This window comes from Pseudorasbora parva, chromosome 2 (genome assembly GCF_024679245.1).
Source record: "Pseudorasbora parva isolate DD20220531a chromosome 2, ASM2467924v1, whole genome shotgun sequence".
NCBI lineage: Eukaryota > Metazoa > Chordata > Actinopteri > Cypriniformes > Gobionidae > Pseudorasbora > Pseudorasbora parva.
The window spans coordinates 49,151,726-49,170,296 of NC_090173.1; positions in this window are offsets into that span (position 1 = coordinate 49,151,726).

An 18,571-nucleotide genomic window follows, 5' to 3' on the forward strand; every position below is an offset into this window, starting at 1 on the left:
TTTTCTCCATCATGACCTGATGGAGTTTTGGTTCCTTGCCACTGTCGCCTTTGGCTTGGCTTGCTCAGTTGGGGACACTAAAATTATGATCAAAGTTATTCAACTAATTATACAGATAAAATTTATGAATTAGGTTTTAATTAATTCTATAAACTATAATACTGATCTGCCAACATTGTCGCTATATGATAAATTAAAATAAGCTGATAACATCACTGTTTTCCCCAGAACGACTGTACAGCCAAATCTAATTTTGTTGCAATATTATCCTGTTTGACACTGTGAAGCTGCTTTGACACAATCGTGATTGTAAAAGTGCTATAAATAAAGTTGATTGATAAATATGTTGTGACAATTATAAATGTCTTTACTGTCACTTTGGTAACACTTTATTTCAATGGTCCACTTTAGACATTGAACTGGAAGTTGCAATTGAGTTCTATTCAGTGCTGTTACATAATTCCAAGTGAAACAGGATCTGTCCCTCCAGGGCAGCGAGGCGGCATGACCATATATTATAAGATGATTAATTTCCTTTTACTTTCTTAAACTGGACATTTAACAGTATTTTACTGTAAAGATTTTACATGAAGTATCCTGATATTACTTTCTTTCTTTTTTTCTTCTTTTTTTTATGGAAGCGTACCGGGACAGTACTGTTAACCAATAACTGGTTACAATAATTACAATTATTTTTCACTGCACAAGAAAATAAAAATAACAATGTTCTGACAAAATAAACACAGTATACTGAATATGGCAGGTGACTGATAAAGACTTTTCAAATGAGAGATGTTCAGATCTCATCAAGTGTTGTACTTCTCAGTATGCTCCATTATTTTGATGAGTGCAGGAAAGATGAATGGTGGATGAAAGCTGGACTCATTTCTGATGATGGATGCTTGGAGGAAGTGATGTTAGATTGGCACGGCATGAGTCACGCAGCTCTATAGGCGGGAAATTACACCCTGTGGCTGCCACGTTTAAGTGTGCGGATGCACTTCATTGCTGTCCGTTCAATGTATGCATGTGTTCAGAAGTCAAGGTCACACAATGATGGATTGTGTTAATGTGTATGCTATTTAAAGCACTATTCACATGGAAATTCATAATCAAGTCTACATGAGGATTAGGGCTGGGACAACGCGTCGACGTCATCGATGACGTCGACGCAAAAAATACGTCGACGCAAAATATGTGCGTCGATTCGTCAGATTCAAAATAAAGATGGCGGCGCCGGAGAGTAGTAGCAACCATAGATGTACATAATAAAGTATATTATGTAATTAAGTATATTATTTATTATGTATATCTATGGTAGCAACACGAGTGGCTCCTCAGACTTTCAGAAGTGCAAGGCTTGCGGGTTGGCCACAGTCTATGGGGTTGGTGGCGCGGTTGCGCACGGAGCATCACAGGCATGCGCGTCTGTGTTAAGAGCGCCTGCTCCAGGCGCGCACGCGTTTTGTTGTCACGGCTACATAAACAAATTTCTGCACACAGGAAGACAGATGTTTTGGTAATATTTGATGTATTTTAATCACAAAAACAAACGTTTGCATCAAGTGAAAGCATCGGACACATTGGCTACGTTACCTACATAATAAGCTGTTTTAAATTTAAAATGTTCAATGTCTAATCGCGCTGATGTGACCGAGGGTATCCATCCTCTAAGTGAGCAGTTTCATCCCAGGACTATTCCGGTTTTAAACAGAATATTGGCGCCCGTAATGCACTCTACATGTAACTTTTTTCACTGTCATGCCGCGGATGCGCGTGGCGTTTCTGTTGCGGGTCAGCCACGGGGCTGCGTGGCGTTTTCTCTGCCTTTGCACACTAGAAGCGTGTCTGACGCGGCGCTGCTGCTGCTATTGATGCGGAGGGAAGCCCTATTCCTAATGTTAAACATAAATAGCCTACTGATACAGCAAAGAAAACGTCGGGAGTAGCCACATATCTATGGTATTGACGGCAAATACTAGGCTACAGAATATTTCGTTCTGTATTGACAGTTGCAATATTTCAAAATCGATAATTGACGTTTTTTATTATTACAATTAGGCCTATATCTGCATTTATGTAAACCTACAGACTTTCAAACATGAAAATGTAATTTAATAATATGTATTCGTGTCAAAATTATATATACATCTTTTCCTATTCTATTTTGCCTGGAGACGCTCCCAACACACGTGAAAAATAGGCGCTCTTCTATTTCTAGCATGCACGCGTTCTCCGCGCGTCACAGTCAGTGTGCAAACTCCAACCTGTTAACATGTGAGCCGAAACAAAACAAAACACGACACGCCACGCAGCCGAGACGCTCACGCTTGCAGTGTGTCCCCAGATTTGATTAACCAACTTGTTGATATTTAATCGATGGGCATAGCCTGTAGGCTGAGTTGCATACATAGAAAAATCGTATAATATGTTTCTTTGTTGTAGGTTAATACTTATTTATTTGTGTGTGTGTGTGTGTCTGTGTGTGTGTGTGTGTGTGTGTGTGTGTGTGTACTTTATGTTTTGAAGGTTTTATTGTTGCATTGTATAGTCTTACTTTGGAATTTTAAGAGCAATAAACATATATTGCAATGTTAAGGAATTCGTTTTTTCATTCAGATAATTAAATCAACATGTATAAATTGCTATTAGGCAATTAATGGGGAGATAATCGGTAATCGAATCGAATCGTAACCGAATCGGACAGGAAAAATTAATCGTTAGATTAATCGATGCATCGAAAAAATAATCGCTAGATTAATCGTTAAAAAAATAATCGTTTATCCCAGCCCTAATGAGGATTCTTCAACAATGAAGTTTCATTTAAGTTTAAACCGTAGCCAATTATATGAACATATTTTCATCACAATATATATATATATATATATATATATATATATATACACACACACAGGGAGTGCAGAAATATTAGGCAAGTTGTTTAGGCAAGTTTTTGAGGATTCATTTTATTATTGAACAACAACCATGTTCTCAATGAACACAAAAAACTCATTAATATCAAAGCTGAATATTTTTGGAAGTTTTAGTTTTAGCTATTTTAGGGGGATATCTGTGTGTGCAGGTGACTATTACTGTGCATAATTATTAGGCAACTTAACAAAAAACAAATTTATACCCATTTCAATTATTTATTTTTACCAGTGAAACCAATATAACATCTCAACATTCACAAATATACATTTCTGACATTCAAAAACCAAACAAAAACAAATCAGTGACCAATATAGCCACCTTTGAGATGAGCTTGACTCCATCCTCAACCCGAAAAGGCCCCACAAGCTCATCTTTGATGATACCAGCCCAAACCAGTACTCCACCTCCACCTTGCTGGCGTCTGAGTCGGACTGGAGCTCTCTGCCCTTTACCAATCCAGCCACGGGCCCATCCATCTGGCCCATCAAGACTCACTCTCATTTCATCAGTCCATTAAACCTTAGATAAATCAGTCTTGAGATATTTCTTTGCCCAGTCTTGACGTTTCAGCTTGTGTGTCTTGTTCAGTGGTGGTCGACTTTCTGCCTTTCTTACCTTGGCCATGTCTCTGAGTATTGCACACCTTGTGCTTTTGGGCACTCCAGTGATGTTGCAGCTCTGAAACTGGTGGCAAGTGGCATCTTGGCAGCTGCACGCTTGACTTTTCTGAGTTCACGGGCAGTTATTTTGCACCTTGGTTTTTCCACACGCTTCTTGCAACCCTGTTGACTATTTTGAATTAAAACGCTTGATTGTTCGATAATCACGCTTCAGAAGCTTGGCTATTTTAAGACTGCTGCATCCCTCTGCAATATATCTCACTATTTTTGACTTTTCTGAGCCTGTCAAGTCGTTCATTTGACCCATTTTGCCAAAGGAAAGGAAGTTGCCTAATAATTATGCACACCTGATATAGGGTGTTGATGTCATTAGACCACACCCTTTCTCATTACAGAGATGCACATCACCTAATATGCTTAATTGGTAGTAGGCTTTCCAGCCTACTGGAAAGCCTACTACCAATTATAATATATATATATATATATATATATATATATATATATATATATATATATATAAATTATTATTTTTAAATTATTATCATTTATTTATTTATTTTCAACGAACTGTGAATGTATTTCACTGGTTATAAATAAGTAACGTTCTGTGGATGGGGTCTGCACGCATGTAAAAAGGTCAGCCACTGCAGTTATCAATAATGTAAAGAATTCATCTGCCTCAGGCTAAACCTCTAGTTGAGATCATCGTTTACAGAGAGACAAATAAATGCCAGCTCGGAAAGACGTGTCAGTCCAAAATGAAAGCGGAGCCCTTGAGATCATGCTAGTTATGGAGCTGTTCCATTCCTTCCTTTCTTTCTTTCATTCTTTGTTCTTGTGAGACAACTGCAAACGAGCAGCCAGATTCTGACTGGAATGGAATGTGATCTGGTACGGACGCTTTATAGATATAAGCGGTTTGTTGGTTCGACTGTGGTCTGCTCTTTCCTGTCTGATTAGTCACTGCCACCAGTTTCCAAAATTAAAATTTTCTTAGACCTGTCAATGTCAGAAGTATCACAAAAAAAAATTCAATAATAAAATATTAAATAATAAAATGAAATAAATAATACAATATTTAAATAATATACAAATAAAATATAATCAAATAAAATAAAAGTATTTAAGTGGAATAAGTTTACGTTTATATGTACTTTATTGAAATATATATATTTTACATTTGCAATGGTATTATGGCAAAAGCACTAGGGTACATTTACATGACAACAATAAATATACAATAGTTTTTAGTTAGCGTTTTTGGATGACAACATTTTTACAGACGACAACATTGTCAAAACGATCCTTGTCGACTAAAAATGTATTATTCATGCCAGGCCAGTAGATGGCAATGTCACTTTGTAAAGAAAAACTACACAGGGCTATAGACTAATCATGTAATACATACGCATGACATCAACTTTTTCAAAATCTGTGTTATGGTATAATGGTATCATTTTCAAAAACTTCGAAACACGTTTTTTACAATTTTGGGTTTTCAGGCCCTCAAAGCGCAGTTGTTGTGTAAATGAATGCATACAAAGTTTTCAGTTTTTAGTTGAAAACTGATAGCCTGACAAGCCAGACCCACATCAAGATGTTTGGTCTGGAAACTCACCATAGACAGGGCTCAATCCGAGGGGCGGGATAAACGGTTGTCTTTCAAACTCCCTCTGCACGTGATAGGATAGCGCTACAACCAACCAGAGCAACGAAGGTGAAGCAGAGCTTGTTGATAGATTAAACATTCGCCGTATCGAGTCTGCAAAACCCCGAACACATCTTCCCTTTTTAAGAATGACTTCAGTGCCGCTCTTTGTTCTTTTCTCAGAGAAAAGCTTAACTCCAAGTCTTCCAGAATCGCAGTCAAAGCTGATTCGAGAGACCGCCGCTGTTTGCCAGTTTCTGTGTTTACTAGAAGCACGCTAAAGGTAACTCTGCGTCGTCATTATGGCCCCGCCCACCGACTCTATACACGATGTGATTGGCCCGGCAAGAGTTAGGGGAATACAGCTCAGAAGGGTATTGAGAGTTGCAAGACGAAACTCACGGGCAGATTAAATTTGCTGCCGCTAGGGTGTGCCTAGATTTCTAGGCTAGAAAACTGTAAAACAAAAAACAAAAACAAAAATGTGCTTCTTTTTTAACTTTTGACATTTTTAGCAAAAACCTTATGTTGCCTATATCAGTAAAGTTCAGGCTGTCAGTTTAAACTACTTTTTTTCTTTCTTTTTTTTTATACTTGAGTCTTACTTTCACAAATGGTGTTTTAGTGAGTCTAAATTTTGGACCCTAACTTCCACAGCAGAGACTTCATGATCATTATTGTCTGAAACTTTCCTCAGACTCGCTTGTCATGCAAGCCTAACATTAATTAATTTAATTGTGACTTCTATCTGGAGTGCTGGATTCCTTTTTTTAACAACATCTGAATATTAGCTACAGTTTGTACCTTGGATTCAATCAAGTTGTCAGACAGCTCACAAAGCAGACTTCAAAAACCGCTGGGAACACCGCGGACCGTCACGTCAAAGTCTTTGAAAAATGAACATAACGCTCTGTGTAATGAAAAGAACAAGCCACAAAAACATGAGAGAAATTCAATTATCCACCTCACAATACAGCAATAATCCTCATTTTACTCAGGGACATGCATCTAAACAGTCTGGATGTCAGTCAAATTGATACAGCCAAACCCTGCGAGGGATGTCACATTACTGCTTGCCTCTGAAACCAATAGAGATATTGAGACTGCATCTGAAGGAGACCCAGCTGGACCTAGAAGGTGGAGAATCATTAATTCACATTGATTCACTGATACCAGCCCTCTTCAAAGTTGTATTCCCACATTCCAGTTTTCTTCTCCTGGAGGAGGAACAATCCGTTCTTGAAATACCTCCCTGACTTGGCAAAGAGTCCACCTGGGACCAATGCCAAGAGTCAGCCACCTCTCCTCTAGCTCAAACACACCGAGTCTGAGCTCATGTTCATTCTGGAAGACCAAAGGTCATCAACTTTTAACGACAACAACTTACAAATATGACACTCTGACATCATCCTGGGAAAAGCATAACCGAGGAGGCGAATTGAAAAAATGCTAAATTTCACCTTGTTGACCTCTCTATATATAAAACGCACAGCCATGCATAATAGAGTTTTTTAGACACAGTGCTCAACTAAATTATGAATTCTTATTTAGGGTTTGTTTGTTTTTACCATAATTTTATCTGTATCCTGGTTTACTGTGTAAACCATAATTTATCTTTCCATTGGGATGAATATGAACATATTTATGACTCAGGAGACCTTTTATAGTGCTGAATCATATTCAAATTGCAATCGGTGATCTGGGAAATGTTAACTTTAGCCGGCTTGCATTGAAAGAATAATATCCCACCCTCCCTGCAAATCGCCGTCCAAAGCCACGCCTCCTTCAAAACACATGAACACACACAGACCATTAGCGAGACGACCAGAGACAATGTTATTAAATTACATAATGTGTCATTCAACAGTGAGAAAACTGCACAGTATAGTAAGCAACAATATTGAAATACAATAACTTAAACAACTGTTTGCATGCCATTCTCGCGGAACGCACTGATGATGTATGATGTCTGCGTGAACAGGCTGCGCAGCGGTATGAAAACACAAGCTGACTGACAGGGTTAACATAGTGATTGCTATCAGGATATGAGGAGACTTTCAACCAGCATAAGAAAGAAAAAAAATCTGTAGACTAGGGAATCACTTATTGCACCTTTAAAGGTGCAGTGTGTAGTATTTATGATAAAATATTGACCGAAATGCAGCATAATATACATAACTATGGTGGTGTATAAAGACCTCACATAATGAACCGTTATGTTTTTATTACCTTATAATGAGTCATTTCTATCTCCATACATCCCCGGAGATCCCTTTCATTGAAATCACCATTTTGCGCTGTCATGTTTCTACAGTAGCCCTAAAGGGACAAACTCCTCTACAGAGCGCTAGCTACTCTCTGTTGTCTCAGACGATGACATTTTTTTGTCATTAGTCAGGCTTAGCTTCTTTATGTGCTTCGAAAGGAAGGGGTGATTGGTGGACGGTTGCAATTCACACAGTGTGCACCAAAAGGAAGAATTAGTTTAAAGTGTTAAAGTGACTAATTGATTAAAATCTAAACCAATTTTAAAACACTAGACATCATACACTTGCTGACTTTGTAAATTGTTACTGAGAAAAACTGGGCATCATGACTAAATGGCTGAGGATCACACACTACTAGACTTTCAAATCTTTCTAAACACAATGAATTCATGCATAAACATGCGCCTCAAGCCTAGATGCATGGCAAATAAAAAAATATGTGTTCTAAAATCACATTTTTATGCCCTTTGACTGGATAGAATTATAAAGGGCTAAAAAAAAAAACAAGAGTCTGTGCCCATTATACACTGTGATTTTCTGGCTCTGACTTTCAGCAAGTAGACTCCTTGTAAAAAAATAAATATTAAAAAATAAAACAAAAGTTTGGCTTATTCCAGCCCTAAAGCAAATATCAGTATTACTTAGGATTGCCGATTTAAACAATCCCTAACTCTCATTATTACACTTAAATGTGTTCCAAATTATTATGCAAGTGACATATCAGTAGGATTTCAGCACAATAAACGTTCAGATCTTACTTTTTCAAAGAAAGTGTTTGTTTGTTTCATTTCATTTATTTTTAGATAACTGGTATCAATCTCAGACAGGTTTGTCGTGTCTACTTAGGTAAATGGAAACTGTGCTTAAAGAGATCCACATTTATTAAGCAAGTCACAGTACTCATGCAATATGGGGAGGAAGAAAGATCTTTCTGAAGATGAAAAGCATGAAATGGTGCAATGGTATATGTAAAAGGCATGAAAAAAAATATTGTGTGAAAACTGAATGGAGATTATTGAAATATCATAAGATCATAAGAATTGTGAGTAATTTACAGCACAAGAGAACTGTCAGATAAAGGCTTATTAACATTTTTGTCAAACAAACAAAAAAACGTCAGAATTAGTTTGGCATCTAACTCCACCTTTAAAGGTCCCGTTCTTCGCGATTCCATCTTTCATACTTTAGTGTGTAATGTTGCTGTTAGAGCATAAATAATACCTGTAAAATTATAAAGCTCAAAGTTCAATGCCAAGCGAGATATTTCATTTAACAGAAGTTCCCTTTCAAAGCCTACAGCGAACGGCCGGTTTGGACTACAGCAGGAAGTGCAGGGATGGAATGACGTCACTAGAACCGTTTGTTGACTAACCCTCCGCCCACAAGAACATGCAAAATAGGGGGCGTGGTCTTGTTGCTCTCCCACGTGGAGAAGAGCGCGCATTGAGCGCTTGCATCTCCCCGTTATGGTAAGAGGCGGGACCTTTCCGGGCAAAGTGCGCTAAGCTGCTGTCCAATCACAACACGGGAAGCTCTGGCCCAATCAGAACTCGTGACGTGTTTCTGAAGGTGGGACTTCATAGAACAAGGAAATCATCAGGCCGTTTTTAGGACAGAGGAAACAGCGCTGTGCAGATAAGTCAATTGTGTGAAAAATACTGTTTTTTTACACGCGAAATATGAACTCATGTTATATTGCACATCGTAAACATAATCAAAGCTTCGAAAACACGCGAAGAACGGGACCTATAGAAACACTCTTACGACCTGCCCTAAGCATTGAGGGACAGTCTACTCGTATACATTTCAGGCAAATCCACTGTGCAACACTGTTGTGATGTCACAACAGCAACTTACAGTACTCGCATTTAATCAAGGGCTTAGGGCGTTCCAGTAGTGGACACTAGAGCAATGTAAGCAATGAATAGATATATCCTATTGAATACGATGGAGGAAACAGTGTACACAACTTTTTTATGCCCTTCCCTCACCAAATACCCTCGTCTCGTTCACTCATATTTACATTATTGCTTGATTGATTAGAACATCCTATTCACTTGATTAACGTTTTGATGCGTACAATCACACCGGGGTGATCAGTCTTGGCTGGCCCCTGGAGCGTATGATCACACGGGTGTGATTAGAACATTCAGTGCAACACCTGATCAGCTGCTAAATTCAAATGTGCTTTCGTGCTTTGGCTAGCGCTGAGCCAGAGACAGACACACTGAGTGCCTATACTATATCACAACTTTCCAGTGTTTTCAACCACATAATGTTTATTTTTGATTTAAATACACATAAGTACCAGCAACACCATGTATTTAAGAATCTTTATAATTATGCAACCCAGGCTCATTGGAAATACGTGACTCTGCCTACATTTTTGCACCACCCAAAATATGTACCTCAAGGTACGTTTACCTGCACTTTTTGGTTGAAACGTCCACCGGAGGCACTAAGTGGTAATATTTTTAAATATAAAATATAAAAACATCATCTCCGTGTGTAGGCTATGTCTACGCCATGTGATTCTGCCAACCTGATCTCACAGAATGAATATTTATAGCCTAATTTTATATTTTGGAGCAACTAACTCCACTCCTACCCTAAACCTACCCACTCAACAATATAAAACACATAACAGGCAAATAAATGTACAGTCACATGTATTTATTGCAAAAATGGACCAGAAACAGTTGCATTCCAAGTCTTCTGAAGTCATACGGTATCTTCATGTGAAGAACAGAGTTGATCTTAATGTTTTAGTCGTTGAAATGATGATCGCACTCCTTTGCGAACAGAACACACACACGATAAAAAGCGATTATGCGTCTTGATAGCACGCCAAAATGGCATACGAATTGGCGTCTCATACATACACCATTTCATGAGATCAGTCTGGGAATGGAGAAAAAATATTACCACTTAGCGCCTCAGGTGGACGTTTCACCCAAAAAGTGCAGGTTAACGTACCTGGAGGTACATATTTTGGGTGTTGCAGAAATGTATGCAGAGTCACGTATTTCCAATGAGCCTGGGTTGCAACTATAATAAGACAAAATGTTTAATTCATATCAGATACGCATTGTGTAAGTTTACTCCATTCTTTTTCCCAGTTCACCGGCCACTTACTTTCATGTATTTCAGAAGAAGTGGATGAATTCACGGTTGTAAATCCAACAGATCAGATTGTCTGAAAAGAGGCACACTAAAATGGTGGTCCCCATTGTGCATGTGTTTAAACAACAAAACATATCCACTAGCACATGTTTTACAATCGGAATATCAGACATTTCATGCTATTGGTAAAAACTAATTTGTGAATATTTTGAATAAAAAAGGGAAAATTAAATAAAGGCAGATCATCAATCATTCAGCACTAGTGTCACTGCGTTTGTCATGTGACAAGCAATGAAACATCACCACGGAAACAATAAAATGGTCACCTTGAAAAACTCACCTAGGGGGTTACCATGGAAACAGTAAAGTGATACGTTCTAAATAATTGAAAAATTAATTTAATTCAATAACTTGAAAATCTCATGCTGGGGGGGGGGGGGGGGGGTCAGACAGAATATTTAAAAATTACGTGAGATAAAGTTAAGTGTGAGTACTGCGAGTTGCTGTTGTGACATCACAACATTGTTGCATTGTGATCTATGGATTTGCTGAAGTGTAGACTGTAGGAGTAGACTCATTCCCTCAATCAAAATCAAAGGATCGGAGGATTGTCCAAATAAACTTCGCTTTTCCTCTTGAGAAAGAGGAACGCACTTCAAAATGGTGGCGGGGATTTCCCTGAGGGGGAGTGCTAAGGTACGTTTGTGAGTGTAAGATTAGTTTAATGTAGCTTATAAAGTTACAGGCAGGTGAATTTAATTCGGGTTGGAGTTAAACTTTGCAAGAAAGTGGATATCGAGGGCCAGTTGAGAACCCATCATAGACACTAGTAAGTGGGTGTTTCTGACTATTTTGTCAGTTAGTATCTACCCAAAATACCCTAGCAATTACATATATTTGCGATAGCAATCATTACAAAATGGGCTAGCAATACGGTGAAGACACTCAGAGCATCTTAGCAACCTTGTAGCTCTGCCATATCAACCTCCCATAACATTTTAGCAATCATGGCACACAGTGACATGTTAAAAACCACCCTGACAAGCTAAGCGACCGCATTACAGCATTCTGCCAACATAGTGGCGGTGACTTGTTTGCTTAGGCAAGCAGCACTCACATTTTCTAGTTATCTCTTCAGAAAACCTGTTTTATTTTCCTTGCAGGGTAGAAAAGTCATAGAAATCCCTATTGCTCCCATAAAACCAAATGGATCTAAATGAATGATGTTGTACCTTGTGGCAAGCATGCTTTTATCTAGCGTAGAGATAAAAGCATGAATGACAGTTTCAGAACTTTGCCTGCTAACCGGCAAAAGTGGTAAAAACTAGCACTAACTACAGAATTAGTTTGTTTATTTAATTCAAGACTACTGTCTAGGTAAAATCCTAGATCTTTAAAGGCCCACTGAAATCAAAATTTACGTTTTTTAGCTTTAAGGTAAGACTGTGTTAGCCCTAAAGTTATGAATAAGCTGGTATGTTCCAAAACTATGACAAAATTTGCATTTAGGAGATATATTCAAAACTTACAGTCTCCCACTTCCGCTAAAACAAATCTCAGATTTTGGTGACATCATCGCAGACTTCACTTTCTCGTCAAATCTTCTGTCCAATCAGAATAAGCTCTAGAATCTAAAGCCCGCCCCCTACACTGCTGAAGCTGAAATCGGTAGGAAGCGATTAAGTGTAAATATGCTTTAATTTGAGGCGAATAAAGTCTGTTTTCACGTTAGTTTTACACACCGCAGCAGCGCACACACCCCAACGGCTCAGGTCTAAATTTAGACCACAGACTCGAGAGCGCAGCGCGGATCATATGCGCGAGTCCGCGCAGACAACAAACACATCGTCCCATTTGAATTCTGCACAGAATGCTGCATTTCAAAGTGATATGAAGGAGATTATAATGGTAAACCGTGTTAGAGGAAACTGGCTTTACCAAACAGAGAAAGGTCCGCTCTTGCGCTCTAGTCAAACTGTATATTAAAGAAACGCTATTGGTTGTTTAAAAAAGGGGAGGAGCTGCTAACAGCTGGAGCCGTTTCAGGGGAAATCACGTCAACACTTTGAATAATGCGGCGCGTTTCAAGGCACTTCAGTGGACCTTTAATGTCTGAGGTAAGATAAGGCATCAGCATGCCAAGATCAAAAGAATTACCATCCAAGTGCTCTTTTGGCCCAAATTGGATGATTTGGGTTAAGCAGCATGAAGTTGTTCATGGGTCTGTGGAGTTAGGCTTCCTGTCTCTAATATATGATAAATTATCTTTATGTTTTATGAATATGGAGTTGTGTTCCATCTGCATAACAATGATACGACCCTCTAAATTTACTCATAATAGATCCCAGAGGTAACCAATACAATGTAAATAGCAGTGGTGCCAAAGTTGATTCCTGGTGTACACCACAAGCAAGGGGAGCCACTGAGGATTAATGAACACCTAAGCTAAAAGAAAAACTTCAGTCTGACAGAAAAAAAATGGTAATACCTTACCTGTGATACCAATTTGAATGTTCCTTTCGAGGATTAAAAGTCAAAAGTCAACCTCAAATCTAAGAGCACGAAAGTCAAAGTGGTGCCAGAATGTGGTCACTCCAATATAATTAAATACTTTTAAAAGAGCAGACTCTGTGCTGTGGAGAGTTTTGAAGCCGGATTGAAAAATATCAGAAATAGAGTTAGTATGCAGTACTTCTGCAGTTTAATAAAAACAGCTTTTTCAAGGATTTTAGATAGAGACTGCAAGATGGAGATGGGTCTATAATTTGCATATACTGCAGAAAGGATTTTTTTGAGGATGGGAGTCACTGGCTGATTTAAAACTGGGACAGTCCCAGTCATTAGGCAATTATTAATAATATCTTATCTTTTCTAAGTGACTAGCAGCCTTGCCACCTAACTGGAATATTGCTCGTCGATTTGCTAAAACTGACTTATTGACCTGCGAGCCACACCGGACTCGAGTCCTCTCATGAGGGAGCTCAGAGGCATATAAGGACGAGCGACACCAGTGAAGGACGAGAGAGGACCAGGCCTGGACTTTATGTTTTGGTTTATGTTTTTGTGTGTGTGTGTCTGTGCGCATGGCAGTCATCCGTGAAGGGCTGCCCGCGTTACTTTCAGTTTGCTTATTTTATTTTATTAAAATCTTTTAAATGTTCACCGGTTCCGGCCTCCTTCATCCATTATCTATGAACTGTTACAACATGTTTAGGGTTCAAAATGAGCAATATATGTGGAGAATTAATGCTGATGGAGAGGAATTACAGTTGCAGCATCTCATAATGTACCTGAAGCGGATCAATGAGAATTGTCCTGCTCAAGTCATCCTTGCAATGGTGGTTCGCGTTGAATAACTAGTTCTTCCAATGTTTCATCATCGAACTCAGATTGATATGATAAAAACAATGTCATTGTTACTGTCTTTACAGTGTGTACAGTCACTAAGCTTTAGGAAGCCTCCTGACGAAGCTGAAGTTCAGTTATGGTAATGAGCGAATGACCAATCACAACAGACGCAATCTGGCCAATCAGAACAGAGTAGCTCATGGAAAGGAGGGATTTAGAGAGACTGATTCATCCATTGAGAATCATTTAAAAATATGGTGATGTACAGTGTATATTATGAGGAAATTAAAGTGTATTTTGCTCTTTGATGCATGTAAACCTGTTGTTGGAGACGTCTAAAGCAACCTTAGGAGCCTTTAAAATAGCATAATAGGGGCAATTTGATACTGCTTAATGTTGCAAATGTAGTGACAGATGACTTTACATTACTCTTTTGGGCTGCTTACGGGCCAGATCCTGCTATCCAAACCGGTATATATAAGATCCATGAGCTTCTATCAAATAGAAATGGTAGATTCTGCCAACAAGCTCATCCAACTGGCTCATCAACATTCTGACTTTACAAAAAACGTTCATGTTCCTTGTCGGAGGCTTTGAGGAAATGCATGTGTTTGCGATTTTCACAGACCAGTTTGAAAGGTAATGAAATCTTGTTGCAACAGCTAGGATGATTACAATGCTTTATTTAGGCCAGTACACCCCCCTCTACACTGTATTCTACACTGCAATGAAAAATCCATCTAGCGCTGCCATGAATAATCTTGACAAAAAGGAATGTTAATCAATTTGAGGCAGAGTTGTGAAATGCTGACACTTTGTTTGCCATCAAAGTGTTGCGAGACAAAGGAATTCATTTCATCTTTGTTTTTTTGGCTCAATCACAAAGCACCTTTGTGCTGTTAAGCAGCAGTTCTCATATTGCTTCACTTTAGAAAGCAGGCTTTACTTTGGAAAATAAATGTTGACGGCACTAAAATAAAAAAAATAAAAAAGACAGAAATGAAATATTGAAATGTACCTGAAAGTATTGTTTTATTGGACACATTTAATGTCCACATCAAGATATATGGGAAGGATCACATTTTTAAAAATGGATTTTAAATGGATTTTCTGATTAATGTCTTTTTATTATTTTCATTAAGCATGTTTCCCCTTCTGCCTGAACCGAACGATTTTGGGTTGTGGCTCAGTTGAGAACCTCACAACATTGACCATATCGCAAGCCGAACTATACATGGTTAACAAGTTTAAGGCTAATGATGTCAAAAGATGAGAGGGACTCTCCATTTGTTACATTCCCTTTGGCCTAATGAAGCACTCTATTTTCCGATTCATAATAAACACAATAGCGTGTTCTTACAAGCTCTCAGATTTCCCAGATCACGCAGATGAGCATAAGAGTGAATGATAGAAGCAGAAAGGATAACATCTTTACTGCTCCAGATCCTTTGTTAAATCTTGAAAAGGAGCTGAAATTGGCTTACATTAAGGAGGACAGTGCAAAATATGGAGACGTTCATTAAAGCCATTTAGCCGTTGAACAAAGAGGATCCTGGCCCACATATTACCCTGAGTCATTTTACTCTTATGCTCTATTCATAAATATGCTCTCTGTAAATTTTGAGTTTTATCCCTCAAGATGAACTCAGACTACACTGGAGTACATTTTTTAACACATCTTTATGTAATCTGTAAGTCTTCTTTCACTCAGAATCGAATAGGATGTTAACTACATTTTGGTATGCTGTTTGCAAGAGAGGACATAACACATTTTAATAAAATTTCTGAAACCATATTCATAGGTCTCTTACTCTTAAAAAAAATGGTTCTTTACACATATCAGTTCTATTTTAAACCGTTTCATTTGAAGAACCATTTATATGCCTAAATGTCTCTTTGTGCTAGAGTTTAGGGTTCTTGATTCCCACCTTTTTGTTTTTCAAATCTCTAACTGTCAAAGCCACCTCATTACTGATTTTCTGGAGCTCAGCTACTACAACTACACCGACTGTCAACACACTCTGAATAGGTAAATAATTTCGTATAAAAAAAATTATATACATTTAAAATTTAAAATATTGTAACTGCTTTGCTACCAATTATGTATTTTTCTCTTTTTAGTTTAACAGAATATGTAAGTGAGCAGCTCTGCTCAGTTAAGGATACTCATATTTTCTTCTTCTGTATTTAGGATCCATATTGTTCGATTTTTTTATTGTTACTACATATAAATGCAGACTTCATATCCCTTTTTCCTTTTAACACGTCTCAAATGTACAGACCAGGGGCGCAGCCAGCAGGCGGGCCTAACGGGCACAGGCCCTCCCATTATGATGAATAGGCCCCCTCAGTGTATTATACAAATTCACCTAAATGATTATTAGGAACACCTGTTCAATTCATTAAAATTGATGAAACTGAAATTGAATTGAAATGAATGCAATCAACCAATCACATGGAAGTTGCTTCAATGCATTTAGGGGTGTGGTCCTTGTCAAGATAATCTCCTGAACTCCAAACTGAATGTCAGGATGGGAAAGAAAGGTGATTTAAAGGGGTCATATAATGGTACAAGCACTTTTACAAGTTGATTATACAGCAATGTGTATTGGTAGTGACTGTACACAACCATCCTATCCACAACTTTCCCGAACTCTGATCTTTCCCATGATCGCTATGGCAACGTAGAACACGCCGGTAACGAACTTCCGGTTTACGTTAGTCTGTACTGTTATAAGCTAAATGTTGGTTGTATTATCAGGATTCAGGAGTAGACTTTTACAACAACGCTTCAGGCAAAATGATCATATGTACCAAATGGTCGCATGGATCTGACTATCACAAGAACTTACTAATATCTGTAGCACTAAGTGATTCACCTGAGTTATGCGGTGCACACATTTTGCCACTGTGTGGTAGGCTTGGCTGTTCCTATGAACCACACGAGAGTTACCTTCTGTCTATGTGCCTGTAAATCGATTTTATTTTATTATAAATAAAGGTTTATTTGTTTCTAGTTATTTATTTTGTTCACCCGTATCCGCATTCACCCATCAAATATTATCCCGCGCCGCTCTCGGTTGTGCTGGGTCCCGCGGGAGTGCAGGTCTCTATTTGGATATTAACGTTAGGCTGTTAGAGCAGTGTTGCTACACATTAAATCTGTAAATTATTGAAAACAATAAACATACCCCTTGCAAAAATTATACAGTTTTACTGCAGTATTTTAAATAGGTTAAACTAATATATAAACTCAATAATTACATTTATAGCAATGAAATGTTAATTTTTATTACAATGCACTTAAATTCATTGCAGTTCGTGCATCTATTTTCATGTTGATTAAAAAAAGTAATATTTTTAATGTAGTATTGAAATACAAAAATTACTTCTACATCACAATTCTTGAGTTTATTTGGGCATTGAATGTAGGGTGCGTAGGGTGCTAGCAACATGTCAAACGGGTCCGTTTGTGTTGCATGGTTTATGGAAGCAAGGTTTCGGAGGTGTGAGACCCAGGCGCTCAGCGCTCATTAACCCCGGCGCGAGCAGCCTTAACTCGGCTCGTCCTTCTGACGACTGCCGCTGCCTGGCAGAAGCCCCTCCCAAGGCGCAAATTCGCATCTGTTGTTTAGTGAATGAAGCGAATGGATTCAAAATGTTAACCCGTCCAACTTCGCACAAATTGCACTATTTATTTGCGTCACTCGCGTCTGGTGTGAACGCAGCATAACTGTTATGTGTGCTAAACCGGAACTGAGATACCGTCAACCGGAAGTATCGAGTGTCATGGCAACGCCCACTAAGACTTGCAGGAAAGTTGTGGATAATGATAAAAATCCATCAGGTGTTTTTTTTTTATGTTATATGTTTTCACCTGTCTGAAATCAAGCTGTTCGATGTGTGACGTCACACGATCCGACACCCCTCCCACAACTGTTGATTGACAGAAGCGGTTCATCTCAGACATGCCCTGAGCTAGCTCAAGATGTCGTCCGCCATTGTTGATACGCTGGAGCAGAATGGTGTCTAAGGGATTGTAGTGTTCTGGTCTTGTGTGTAATAATGAACACAGCAGTCATTTTGATATTTATATATCTGATATATCGAATTGATACGGTTGAACTTGCACAGATGTGTCCTGAGAGACTCGCGTTGTCAAACTTTCTTCTGTTGTCTAAGCAAGGCTTCACACTCAAAGCCCCCACAGAACAGAGGGGCGGGGTGAGCAAAGCTCATTAGCATAAAAGGCACATGCACAGAAACGGCTTGCTGAAAACAGAGCTGTTTTTCACCAGGTTAAATGAGTGACTTCTTAGAATACTACATAGAATTTTAAATTTAAGTATATTACAAAGTTTTAATTTAGACACTAAATAATCATATTAACTTCTACAAAAATGGCATTATATGACCCCTTTAAGCAATTTTGAGAGTGGCATGGTTGTTGGTGCCAGACGGGCCGGTCAGAGTATTTCACAATTTGCTCAGTTACTGGGATTTTCATGCACAACCATTTCTAGGGTTTACAAAGAATGGTGTGAAAAGGGAAAAACATCCAGTATGCGGCAGTCCTGTGGGTGAAAATGCCTTGTTGATGCTAGAGGTCAGAGGAGAATGGGCCGACTGAT